This window comes from Eumetopias jubatus, unplaced genomic scaffold (assembly GCF_037043125.1).
Source record: "Eumetopias jubatus isolate StellerSeaLion01/CBP00866 unplaced genomic scaffold, mEumJub1_p1.0 scaffold_4, whole genome shotgun sequence".
Lineage (NCBI taxonomy): Eukaryota > Metazoa > Chordata > Mammalia > Carnivora > Otariidae > Eumetopias > Eumetopias jubatus.
The window spans coordinates 125279898-125293313 of record NW_028274810.1 but is presented as its reverse complement, the minus strand read 5'-3'; the positions used below and the strand labels follow the sequence as shown (position 1 = coordinate 125293313).

General features: G+C 45.6%; 1 pseudogene; it reads right to left on the bottom strand.

Annotated features, from left to right (window-relative positions):
- Window positions 1-12225: 12225 nt before the first annotated feature.
- On the bottom strand, window positions 12226-13068 carry LOC114211089 (purine nucleoside phosphorylase pseudogene; annotated as a pseudogene).
- Window positions 13069-13416: the final 348 nt, after the last annotated feature.

Genomic DNA, 13416 nt, shown 5'->3' with positions numbered 1-13416 from the left:
ACTGCAGCATTTCCTAAGTGGGGCACGTGACCCAGTCCAAGCCAATCAGCACATCCCATACTCCTGGCTACAGTGATTGGCTCACAGATGGGTCCAAAGACATCTAATCAGAGAGCCCAAGGGGAAGGAAGCTCTTCTCTTTCTCTCTATATCCATAGCATGTAGAAGAGCCTGTGACATGTAGTGAACCCTCAATAAATATTTTTTTTTAAGATTTATTTACTTGAGAGAGACAGTGTGTGAGGGGAAGGAAGGTGAGAGGGAGATGGAGAGAGAGAATCCCCAAGGTGACTCCCTGCTGAGCAGGGAGCCTGACCGGGGGAGGGGGGCGGTAAACTTACACTCCCCAGCCCTCATCCCCAGCTTTCATTCCCAACTACCTGCAGTGTAGACCCCACAGCAATGGTTCTCATTCAGGCCTCCTGCTTGAAGGCAGGCAAAGTTATTGTCTTCACTTTCCAGATGAAACCACTAACGCTCAGCATCTTTGAATGATTTTCCCAAAGCCCTCCTGGTGAGCGTGGTACACGGCTTGCACCGGCAGACAGATCTGCCCACTTCATCCCCAGCTTTCATTCCCAACTACCTGCAGTGTAGACCCCACAGCAATGGTTCTCATTCCTGAACATTAAGTAAAATGGAGCTTTCCATATCAAAGCCTCAGCCCCATTCCTGTTTGCCTGAATCAGCCTCTGGGGATGGGGTCTGTTATAAGCTGAACTGGGTCCCCCCAATATTCCTATGTTGAAGTCCTAACCCTCAGTGTCTCAGAATGTGACTATATTTGGAGATGGATCTTTAAAGAGGTAATTAAGTTAAAATGAGGTCTTTAGGATGGACCCTAATCCAATCTGACTGGTGTCCTTATAAGAAGAGGAAATTTGGACACGGTTACAAAGAGAAGACCATGTGAAGACACAAGGAAAGATGGCTAACTACAAACCAAGGAGAGGTCCCAGAAGGAACCAACCCTATTGACAATTTGATCTTGAACTTCTAGCCTCCAAAACCATAATAAATAAATTTGTGTTTGCTTAGTCTGTGGTACTTTGTGGCAACCCTAGGAAACTAATATAGGGTCGGTGCATTAGTATTTCTTAATTCTCCCCAGTTTATTCTAACAGTCACTGTCAAGAAAAATTGCCTTATAAGGTAAACTTACACTCCCCAGCCCTCACTCAAGACATTGGCCCACACCTTACCTGTCCAACCACAGATCCAACTTCCCTATAAAAGTCCCCCACCTCAGTCAGGACCTTCACTGCACCATCTCTTAAGAAGGCCATGCTAGTTCTTGGCACCACTCACTTGCTCCTGCTAGCTATTCCCCAACCCCAAAGTCTTCACCCCTCCTTTCCCCCCAAACCACATGCAATTCAAACTTTCATCAAGCATTTACTAGGCAAGGTGTTATGATGCTTAACCAAGTAACATATTTTTAAAGAAGGGACTTTCTGGGGCCTTTGCTCCTAAACAAGGTGGGGAGGAGAGGAGAGGGGGGATTTCAGCTTCACCACCACACCTCTCAAGTTACACCAACCGGGAACCTATCTAAACCACCACCTATTAAAAGCTTGACCCTAAGTTCTCAGAGAGGTAAAGCAGGAATTTCTCTTTTTTTTTTAAGATTTTGTTTATTTTTAAAGATTTCATTTACTTACTTATTTGAGAGAGAGAATGCGAGCGGCTGGGGGGGGTGGAGGGGGACAAGCAGACTCTGTGCTGAGCATGGAGCCCAATCCCAGGACCCTGAGATCATGACCTGAGCTGTAACCAAGAGTCAGATCAGACGCTTGACCAACCAAGCCACCCAGGTGCCCCTAAAGATTTTATTTTTAAGTACTCTTACCCCCAATGTGGGGCTTGAATTTACAACCCTGAGATCAAGAGTCACATGCTCTACCGACTGAGCCAGCCAGGTGTCCCTAGAGTAGGAATTTCCACCATGGGAGAGGAAGGGAGCAAGTCCTCCGTTCAGGATTAGCACCATGAAAGAGTTGGGAAATTCCCCTTGGCAATCTTTGAGCTATGTTCTCAGTTCTTATGCCCAATTTTCTTTGTCCCAGATTGCCCTGCTACTCTACCAACTAATGCCATTGAGAAGGACTGACCCTTAAGAGTGAAGAGCCCAAACTCTGCACTTGGAAGAACCCAGTTCAAATCCCAGCTCCTTCACTTCCTAGCTATCCGGGAGAGTGTCCTAAACTCGGGAATATCCAGGAGAGAGTACTGGGTGTTCTTTTGGTGCAGTGTTGGACTTGACTTTCTACTGACCAGGCAATTTTCATCTCTGTAGGGACAGAGGTTAACTTGTAAATTTTGGTCCAGGAAAGATGCAAATAATTTAACTCTGGGGGAAGAATTAGTTCCACGGGTTACGGTTTATGGCCCTGTTGGACATTAACCAGCTTTCTATCTAATCCAGTAATCTTTCTGTATTAATTTCCTGCTGCTGTAACAATGTACCACATCTTAGGGCTTAAAACAACATAAATTTATCTTAGTTCTAGAAGTCAGAAGTCCAAAATCAGTCTCACTGGGCTAAAATCAAGTGCCAGCCGGGTTCTCCTGGGGGCTCTAGAAGAAGATGTGTTTCCTTGCCTTGTCCAGCCTTGAGGGTCCCCCAAATTCTGTAGCTTGTGGCTTCTTCCTCCTTCTGCAAAGCACACTGCTCTTGCCTGCATTTCCCTCTTCTGTCTCTCACGCCAATACTCCTGCCTCCTTTGTATGAGGACACTTGTGAGGGTACCGGACTACCCAGATAATCCAGAATAATCTCCCCATCTCAAAATCCACAACTTAATTACCTCTGCAAAGTCCCTTTTACATATTCATAAGTTCCAGCATCGGGACGTGGACATCTCTGGAGGGTGGAGGGGCATCATCCAGGCTACCACACCTTTCTTAGATTTCTTGGTTAAATCACCTGCATTGACCTAAATTCTCGAATGCTCTTTGGGTAAACTTTAACATCGTACTGGTTCTCTCACTAATTAACGACAAATAAAATTTTGACATGATGCAATTTGTACTTGAATTTAACTTAATTAATGTAATACTTACCGGAGGGTCATGAGGCACAGTTTTGAAAATTAGACTCAGCAGAGCTCTGTGACCCTAGGCCAGTCACTCAACCTCTCCAATTTTACATCCCTGTAAGCAAGGATGACATAAATAATAATATTACTTAACTTTGGGGATTGCTGCAGTAGGGAACAAAGGAGATAATGTATGAAAAGCAATGGGTTCAGTGCCTCATGCATCGTAAGACCTCAATAAATGTTAGATGCTGATAAGAACCAAGAGGAGTGCTCTGGCGCTCTGTATCTCCACTTCCCTAAAACTCAAGTGCCATGCTCAGCACTCCCCGTAGAGTCATCAAGCATGAGGTACTGTTATTCAGTTTGCAAAAAGGCACCCTCTCGAGGTGAAAAAGGCAATGCAACTCCAGCCAGAACACCTGGCTTGGCAAAGGGGTGCCAGCTGGTTTTCAGTCTCCGCTTGCCCTTCTCCAGCTGGGTCCTTCTGCCACACACACAAACTGTGCACACCGCGTGGGGAGTCTCTATGATTTTAAAACTGATTGATCCTGGTGATGATCATAGGAAGCACTCACCATTGCTCTCTAGACAGAAGCCGAGTGATGCAATAATCCTCTGAGCAGAAAGGCAGGACTTGTCTTCGTATTGATTTCATGCCAAAACCTGGCGAACTGCATCAGGCGATTGCTAGGAAACTTATTAGCGTCAATACTACTATTCTTGCACATGTACACACACACACCAAAACTAAACTAAACTAAACTACATTTGCCCAGAACAATGGGCAGTCCTCATTCAACAGACTACCAACATTTCCTCCTGTGGCATATAAAACGAAGGGCGCCTGGGTGGCTCAGTTGGTTGGGCAGCTGCCTTCGGCTCAGGTCATGATTCTGGAGTCCCAGGATCGAGTCCCACATCGGGCTCCCTGCTCATCAGGGAGTCTGCTTCTCCCTCTGACCCTCCCCCCTCTCATGTTCTCTCTCTCTCATTCTCTCTCTCAAATAAATAAATAAAATCTTTAAAAAGAAAATGATGGATGAAACTCTCCGCCCAAACTTAGTAACCTACAGCTACAGACACACGGGCCACAGAGCCGCTTGCACTCAGGGTCATGATTCCACCACCGTCAGTACGTAAGTCTACTATGTAAATATGTATCCTCACTCTAGTCCTTAAAAAAGAAAAAAAATAACTAACGGTGCTTAAGCTGAGCAAAGCAGCCGGCCCACTCGATGTGCTGCATTTAGATGACCGGGTCGCTGGTTAGAAATGCAGAGTCTCAGGACCCGCAGACCTGCTGCCTCAGAAGCTGCATTTTCACAAGAGCCCCAGGCAATTCAAATGCACATCCAAGCTTGAGAAGCTCTGCACTAGGAACTTCTGAGTGAAAGTGGTGGGTGGTAATACCCTTCTGAATAGCTATTCCTCTTTGTAAGGAAAAATCACAGCACTGCTACAAACCAGCAGGGATGTCAGGGAAAGGAAGTCTCGGAATCATTTTTTCTACAAACATTCATTAGGGCCTGTTGTGTACCAGATACTATCCTAGGTGCCCAGATATAACAATTAAAAAAGAAAGAAAGAAAAAAAATCCCAGTGCCGAAGGATCAAATGAATAGTCTATACATGTCAAGTGGTGATAAACACTATGAAGCAAAATGAAAACGGGATAGGGAGGGTGAAATTTTTGCACTCTAAAACACTTTTTTTAATCTTTGTTTTCACATTTTTCTCTTTTGCTTCCAAAAGGAAAGGAGAGCATAACCCCGCAATTTTTGCCCTTTTACACAGTATGGATACTTGTGCAAAGATCCAAAGGGAACAAAGAGTCAAGTTTTGCAAATATTTCCTGGAATAGCATGGCAGGTAAAGGGAACAGCACAGGCAAAGCCCCAGGAAGGAGAAATTAGAGCATGTGCATATGTGGATGAGAGTGATCCATAGATGACTGCCTGAGGGAGAGGGAAGAATTGCTGATGAAGCTCTCATAGGCGGAAGAAGAGGAAATGGAGCACACAAGAGAGGCCAGCCCCACAGAGGAGCATGGAGAGTTGGCCCAGTAATCCCGGGGAAGGTAGAACATATGTGCCCAACATGAGTAAGCTGGTAAATAAAGTGACAGAGCTCCCACAGGTTTCCTCTACTGTTTACGATTTTTCCTTGAACTAGGAATCAAGTTTATGAGTTGACAGAGAGAAGGAGGATACTGGAAGTGTAAGAATAAGGCTTGGAATGGTGTAGAAGACAAAGTGAACCTACCAGGGAAGTGTGGGCTCGTTCAGCAGCACTGATTCCTCCTGGTGACACATTAGCATCCTCTTGTCTTTCTCCAGCCACGTTCGCCTTCAAGTCTGGAGTCGAGGAGGAGTGGGCAGTTGGCAGTGAAGGAAGGGGTGGCAAGCACCCTCTTGACTCTTTGAACCTGCAACCGGAAATGCTTAGCATTGGAATTTCCCTGGGAAGGGGGCTCCTTGTTGCAGGAGCCAAGCTTCAGGGCCCCCGTCCTGGAAACCCACCTGAGTTCAAATCCTGACTCTACCACTTACTACTCTGCATCCTGGGGCACGTCTTCTCACTTCTCTGAGTCTGCACCCCCTTATCTTCAAGCTTCACTCATGCTATCCCCTCTGCCCGGACACTTCCTCTCCCTTTTCCAAGCCAAGGAAATGGTCCTGGTCTGCTGCTTAAAGATACATACTTTATTTTTTTTTTAAAGATTTTATTTATTTGACAGAGACAGAGACAGCAAGAGCAGGAACACAAGCAGGGGGAGTGGGAGAGGGAGAAGCAGGCTTCCCGCCGAGCAGGAGCCCCACGCAGGACTCAATCCCAGGACTCTGGGATCATGACCCGAGCCAAAGGCAGGCGCTTAACGACTGAGCTACCCAGGCGCCCTAAAGATATACACTTTAAATACTCAAACAACTGACTGTGTTCACGTATTCATTCACTTATTCAATCATTCATTCAAGAAATACTAATAGCTAGTATTAGGAGAACAAACGGATAAACCCATTTTCAAATACAAGTTCTACCACTTACCAGTTACGTGAAATAGACAGAAATAGTTGTACCAGAAAGTCTCTGACTGCTCCAAGGCTCAGTTTTCTCTTCTGCAAAACAGAAACATTAACAGAATCTTCCTCATAGGGCTGTGAGAAAGTGAAACAATCAAGCTAACAAAGATACTTAGAGCAATGCCTGGCACATGGTAAAAACTCAGTAAGTGTTGGTCATCATTAGTCACAAGTACATTCTGGTAGTGCTGGGGATACAAACATAAAGTGGGTCACTTGTGTTTCACACATCTCACACTGTAGCAAGGGAGACAGCATCTAAACCAATACATTATAATTGAGACGCAATTAGGTAAGAGCTAGGCCAATGACATTACATGTCAGTTACTACATGTCAGTTACTACTGACAGGTAATGAAGCAAAAGATTTCATTGCACCTTGGGAAGAAGAGAAGTCTTCCTGGGGTGATATTTGGAACAGTCTTCCAATGACCAGATGTTTGCCAGATGGAGAAGGAGAAGGGCATCCCAAGTTGAAGGAACAACATGACCCCTCGGAAGGACACAGTGTGCCCAGGAAGCTGTGAGGAGCCACAGTCATTGGAACAGAGGGGACATGGAAAAGGAGAACAGGAGGTGAAGCTTAAGAGGTAAAGGGTCCCATGCGGGGAGGACCAAGTTTGCCATTCCAATGTGATCTTATAAGCAACGGGCAACTGTGTTGAGGTTTTTAGGCAGAAGAACAAGGTCAGGCTCTTGGCATTAGAATGGAACATAGATGAGAGGAGGAGCAAGACTGAGGGTGGAAAGAGCATCTAGGAGGCAGTTGTAATAATGCAGGTGAGACAGGGTAAGAACCTGAACAAGGACACTGGCAGAGGGCATAGAAAGGAAGCTAAGGATGGGAGAGACCACTCCGAAGAAAAAGCCATAGGACTCAGGAATGTGTTGGGCTGGATATGGGGTAAGAAGATGAGGGAGTCATTCACCATCAGCCTATTAAACTCACGTACTTATGGGTTGCTGAAGCAGAGTTCAAAAATGTTTTAACAAGTGAGGCCTCCAAGTCCAGGGCAGCTCAACAGTTATCTTGGAGCATAGCTCCTTTGACTCTGATGAACACTTGAGCATTTCTTGGTAATCATGTAACAGTAAAGCAAATAGCATGCACTGCCCTCAGAAAAGACTATGAACCATGTACCTATAATGCAAATATAATATTGCTATAATATTAACCATTATGCAATGTGTGTGCTGCAGGAGATGAGAAACAAAGAATTTAAGACTTAGCTGAGGGAAAGATCTACTTCACGGAGGCGCTCATCCATGAGTACATTTTCGAAGGAGAGAGATGGACACTCCAAGAGGGAGGAAATGCCTGAGCTGAGCAGGTGAGCAGGAAAGCATTTCTCAAGCATCCTGTGAGATGCTCCAGAACAAAAGGACCCACGGTCAAAAACAACATAGAGATGCAACCTCCCATCACAGCACGTCTCCTTGGACATTCACAACCCTCTCAACATATTAAAGATCCTGCAAAACGCCACAGTTAAAAATAATTTGTCTAGGGGAGCCTGGGTGGCTCAGTTGGTTAAGCGTTCGACTCTTTGTTTTCAGCTCAGGTCATGATCTCGCGGTCATGGGATCGAGCCCCCATTTGGGTTCCGTGCTCAGTGCCAAGCCTGCTTGAGATTCTTGTTCCCTCCCGCTCTGCTCCTCCCCCTACACACACACTCTCTCTCTCTCTCTCTCTAAAAATAAATAAAATCTTAAAAATATTATTTGTCAGGCGCCTGGGTGGCTCAGTCATTGAGCGTCTGCCTTCGGCTCAGGTCATGATCCCAGGTTGCTAGGATCGAGTCCAGCATCAGGCTCCCTGCTCAGTGGGAAGCCTGCTTCTCCCTCTCCCACTCCCTCTGCTTATGTTCCCTCTCTCGCTGTGTCTCTCTCTATCAGATAAATAAATAAAATCTTAAAAAAAATTATTTGTCTAGTGAAAAAAGCAAGTCAGTGGTTACAAGAGACATGCTGCAGGGAGAGGAAAGGGCACAAGGAAACATTTGTCAGGTAATGGACATGTTCTATATCTTGATTGGGATGGCAGATTACATGGATGTATATATATGTCAAACTCATTGACCTGTACACATAAAATGCATATATTTGGGGGCGCCTGGGTGGTTCAGTCAGTTAAACGTCTGCCTTTGGCGCGGGTCATGATCCCGGCATCCTGGGATCAAGCCCTGCATCAGGCTCTGTGCTCGGTGGGGAGCCTGCTTCTCCCTCTCCCACTGCCTGCCTGTCTGCCTACTTGTGCTCTCTCTCTCCCTCTGTCAAATAAATAAATAAAATCTTTTAAAAATGCATATATTTTGCTGTACATTTTGTGTGTAAATTATATCTCATTTAACTTGATTAAAAACTATAATAATCTGTTGAGTTTGTTTTGTTTTGTGTTTTTTTTTTTACTTTCGAGAACTTTTTAATTGTTTTCATTAATATGCCCTCAAAAGGCCTGTTTCTTCGACAGATGCTGGCGGGGATGTGGAGAAAGGGGAACCCTCCTACACTGTTGGTGGGAATGCAAGCTGGTGCAGCCACTCTGGAAAACAGTATGGAGGTTCCTCAAACAGTTGAAAATAGAGCTACCATACGATCCAGCAATTGCACTACTGGGTATTTACCACAAAGATACAAATGTAGGGATCCGAAGGGGTAGGTGCACCCCAATGTTTATAGCAGCAATGTGCACAATAGCCAAACTGTGGAAAGAGCCAAGATGTCCATCGACAGATGAAAGGATAAAGAAGATGTGGCATATATACACAATGGAATATTATGCAGCCATCAAAAGGAATGAGATCTTGCCATTTGCAGTGACGTGGATGGAACTGGAGGGTGTTATGCTGAGTGAAATAAGTCAATCAGAGAAAGACATGTATCATATGACCTCACTGATATGAGGAATTCTTAATCTCAGGAAACAAACTGAGTGTTGCTGAGTGGTGGGGGGTGGGAGGGATGGGGTGGCTGGGTGATAAACATTGGGTAGGGTATGTGCTATGGTGAGCGCTGGGAATTGTGCAACACTGTTGAATCACAGATCTGTACTTCTGAAACAAATAATGCAAGCTATGTTAGGAAAAAAGAAAAAGAAGAAGATAGCAGGAGGGGAAGAATGAAGGGGAGTAAGTCGGAGGGGGAGACGAACCATGAGAGAGGATGGACTCTGAAAAACAAACTGAGGGTTCTAGAGGGGAGGAGGGTGGGGGGATGGGTTAGCCTGGTGATGGGTATTAAGGAGGGCATGTTCTGTGTGGAGCACTGGGTGTTACGCACAAACAACGAATCATGGAACACTACATCAAGAACTAATGATGTAATGTATGGTGATTAACATAACAATAAAAAATTTTTAAAAAAAAGAACAAACTGATACTGCATTTTAGGGGATTTATTGTTTTAGGTCTTAGAAGATTTCAAAATAAATGCAATGTTTCTTAAGAATAAAAAAAAAAAAAGGCCTGTTTCTTTGAACGCCATCTGGAGAAACACCAGTGTGTTAGTTTCCTATGGCTGATGTTACAAATTACCACAAACTTGGTGGTTTAAAACAACATAAATTGATTATCTTGCAGTTCTAGAGGTCACAAGTCTGAAATGGGTCTCACTGGACTAAAATTGCGGTGTTCCCAGTGCTGTGTTGGTTCTGGAGGCTCTGGGGAGGGAAGGATAGGTTTCCTTGCCTTTTCCAGCTTCCAGAGGCTCCTGCATTCCCTGCCTCAGGGCTCCTCTTAGCTTCATCTTCAAAGTCAGCAACCACATCACTCCAACCTCTCACTTCCCCAGCTCTCCTTCTCTGACTTCTGTCTCCCTCTCTAACTCACAAGGACTCTTATGATTACCCTGAGCTCCTCACATCATCCAGGATTATGTCTTCAACTCAAACTACTTAATTGGGTCACATCTGCAAAGTTTTCCTCACAGGTTCCCGGCATTAGGACACCTCGGGGCGGGGGTGGGGGGGTGGGTAGACATTATTTTGCTTAACACAGCCAGTTTTTAGTGTAAAATCGGAGGAGTGAACAATAAGCCTGTAAATGAAGTTTGAGGCCAGGTCAGGCTAAAGGATTTGGTAAGCAACAGGCAGAATTTCTTTACCATTAAATTGATACATACACATGTTTTAAAATATGAAAGCTATCATAGGTATAAAAAAACTTTTTTCAAATCCCCAGCCATCCAGTCTCCCTCTCTGGTACCAAAAATGTTAATTACCACTTTCTTATATATTATTCCAGAAGCGATCCATACCTACATAATTCTTCTACACAAATGGTAGCATGGTATAAAAATTGTCCCAGTAACTTTCTAATTGCCCTTTGACAATATAAGTTGGATATCATACCAGAGCAGAACAAAAAGTGCTTCTTTTTTTTAACTTTATTTATTAATTTTTTTAGTAATCTCAAATGCACAACCCCGCGATCAAGAGTCACATGCTCCACCGACTGAGCCAGCCAGGTGACCCCAAAGAGAGTTTCTTTATTCATTTCAAATGGATAGATAGCATTTAATTGTATAGACCAGTGATTCTCAACATGCTTGTTCATTAGAATGGCCTGGGGAGATTTTGAAAGATCCCCAGGAGTTCCAGTTATCCACTCTCTGCAATAAACTGCCTCAGAAGTTAAGAAGCATAAAACAATGACCATTTTATTATGCTCACAATTTGGAGGACCAAGAATTCTGGCAGAACACCGTGGGGACAGCTTGTCTCTGCTCCACAGTGACTGGGGCGGGGGGGCCTCGGTGGGGTGGTCTGGATGGCTGGGAGATGGCAGGAATGGTTTGGTTGGAGCCATGGATCAGGGGCTTTGATTTGGACATCAGCTGGAATCCTTGGTTACTGTCCACATCATATTTGCAGAGCCTGAAATATGCAAAAATGCTTCCCGACTCACATGCCTAGGGCCTGGGCTGGGGTTGAATAAAGCACTCTCTCTTTCTCTCTCTCCTTCCCTCCAACCTACCCCCCTTCATGAAGCTAACTTGGGTCTCCTCACAGTATGGTGGTCTCAGGATCGTCAGACTTCTTACGTAGCAGCGGCTCATCCCAGAGCTTAAGTTCCGAGAGGCCAATACAGAAGCTACAAAGCTTCTTATAACTCAGCCTTGGAGGTCTCAGACTCTCTATTTGATCTCCTTCTATTGGTCAAGCAAGTCCCTAAACAAGAGACTATTCCTATTTAAGAGAAGGGGAATTAGACTCTACCTCTCAATAGGAGAAGTAGCAGAAAATTTGAGATCATCCTAATATACCACACCCAGGTGACCTGAATGTGCAACCAGGCTTAAAAACCACAGTTACAAATGTACCAGATCTTATTAACCAAGCTCTTATTGATGAGTGTGCAGGCTGCTTCCGATCCGCTGCTACAGCCAGTGAGCCAGCCCTCAGTATGCGTGGCGGCCATCATTTCACACGTGGGTCAATATGTCTGGGATAAATTGCTGGGAGTAAAATTGGTGTAGATTAAGGATACCTGGGCTGGCTCAGTCGGTAGAGCATGTGACTCTTGATCTCAGGATCATGAGTTCAAGCCCCACAACTGGGTGTAGAGATTACTAAAACAAGGTGGGAGGGGTGAAGAAAAAAAGAAATTGGTGTGAATTAAAGATTAGGCTCTGGAAGTTTTTTGTTTTGGGTTTTTTTTTCCCTCCATCTTTCTTTTTATTCTCAAAATATGGTAATACTAAAGTCCAAGAGGTATTGGACTGGGCTGGCCCTTGTGTGGGCTCTAGTGCTTTGGAGGAGGCAGAACTGAGTCCCCAGGGACGTCTAAGTGTTATATCAAAAGGATAGCAGTAGTTACTGTGCCAAGTTCAACAGCCCAAGTCATACCCAGGGCATATACACAGCAGGGCTTGGGCTCTAGCTCTGGGGGAAGAACAGGGGGTGATAATTGCTTTGAGACAACTGAGCACAAGAAGAGGCAGCGCAGAAGGGTCTGGTGGGAGAAATAGGGAAGGTGAAGGAGAGAGATCTTCCTTTCCTTTCTCCTACGACTTAAGGGCAGAAGCACGTGACCCCAGCAAAGGGCCAAGGTAGGTAGTAGCTACCTGGATCCCATTAGGAAGAGGCCAGACCACTCCAGGGCTGGTTAGCTGGCTTTGGCAGGCGGTGGAATACTGGTCATAAGAAGACAGACAAACTGTTCTAATTTCTGTGCAGCTTGTTTCCCAGCCTCTAGTACTTCCTTATGATTGACCTTCTCCTTGGTGTCATAATCCAGGACGACTTTTTTAGTGATGAGAGAGAACCCAAAGACTCGACGTCCACAGTGCCTTGCCAACTACAACTTCTGGTACTGTGCTCATGCCAACAGCATCTGCCCCCAGCCTCAAAGGGGGGGCCTGCCCCCATCACACAGGTGCCTTCTTTTCGCTCTCTCTGCTCCCCCATCTGTTTCCAGGCACTGTGAGCCTCTGCCTCATATCCCAGTCAGAGGCACTGGACGTGGCAGGGACACGAACTCCAAACCTTTCAGCATCGGACCCTCTAAGAGGATTCAAACCACTGAAGCCAAGTAGGCTGATGTGACCATGGATCAGCATGATTATCTCCAACCTCAAACTCGGGGTTGAGTCCTCCAGCTGCATTGGTGACCACTAGGTTGTCCACACCCATAAGGAAGAGAATCCTCACTGGGAATGTCACCTCCGAGAGCGAGTAGCCTTCATGCATGGGGAACCTGCTGTGCACCATCACACAGGCTCTGCCATTCAGCAACCCAGACACCAGATGACCCGCATGACCTGCCAATGTATTTTGGGGAAAGTTTGGTATCTCACTGTAGTCAAAGCTCTGGGCCTCAGTTAATTTATCAGTCAGATTTCCTTAACCCAGAACCACAGATGACTGCCACTTGAGGTCTGTGCTCGGTGTGGCGCAGAAGCCATTCACTAGTGTTCTGATCATCATCATACGTAAATTCGTTCTCCATGGTGCTGCCGCTGCCACCCTCTCAAGGACCCCACCCTTCCCCTCTCAGATCGCATCTGCTGAGCTGCACCGCACTGCACTGAGCCCTACTCCCCGGGAGTGGTGTGCACAGTCTGGTACTGCAAGTTTTTGAGTGATAAAGTGACACATGCAAGTCTGAACTTGAGAAGATCCAGTCTGTCTGCACTGCCCAGGATGGAGCAGAAGCAGCAAGAATTGCAGGCAGAGAGACCAGGCTGATTGTGGTCAGACTATCTGGGGGACAGATCATAAGGTTGAAGTGCAGCTAGAAAGGGACAAGTGAGTCAGAGCACCAAAATGCTAGGCTTCTTGTTCCAAGTGATGGAAG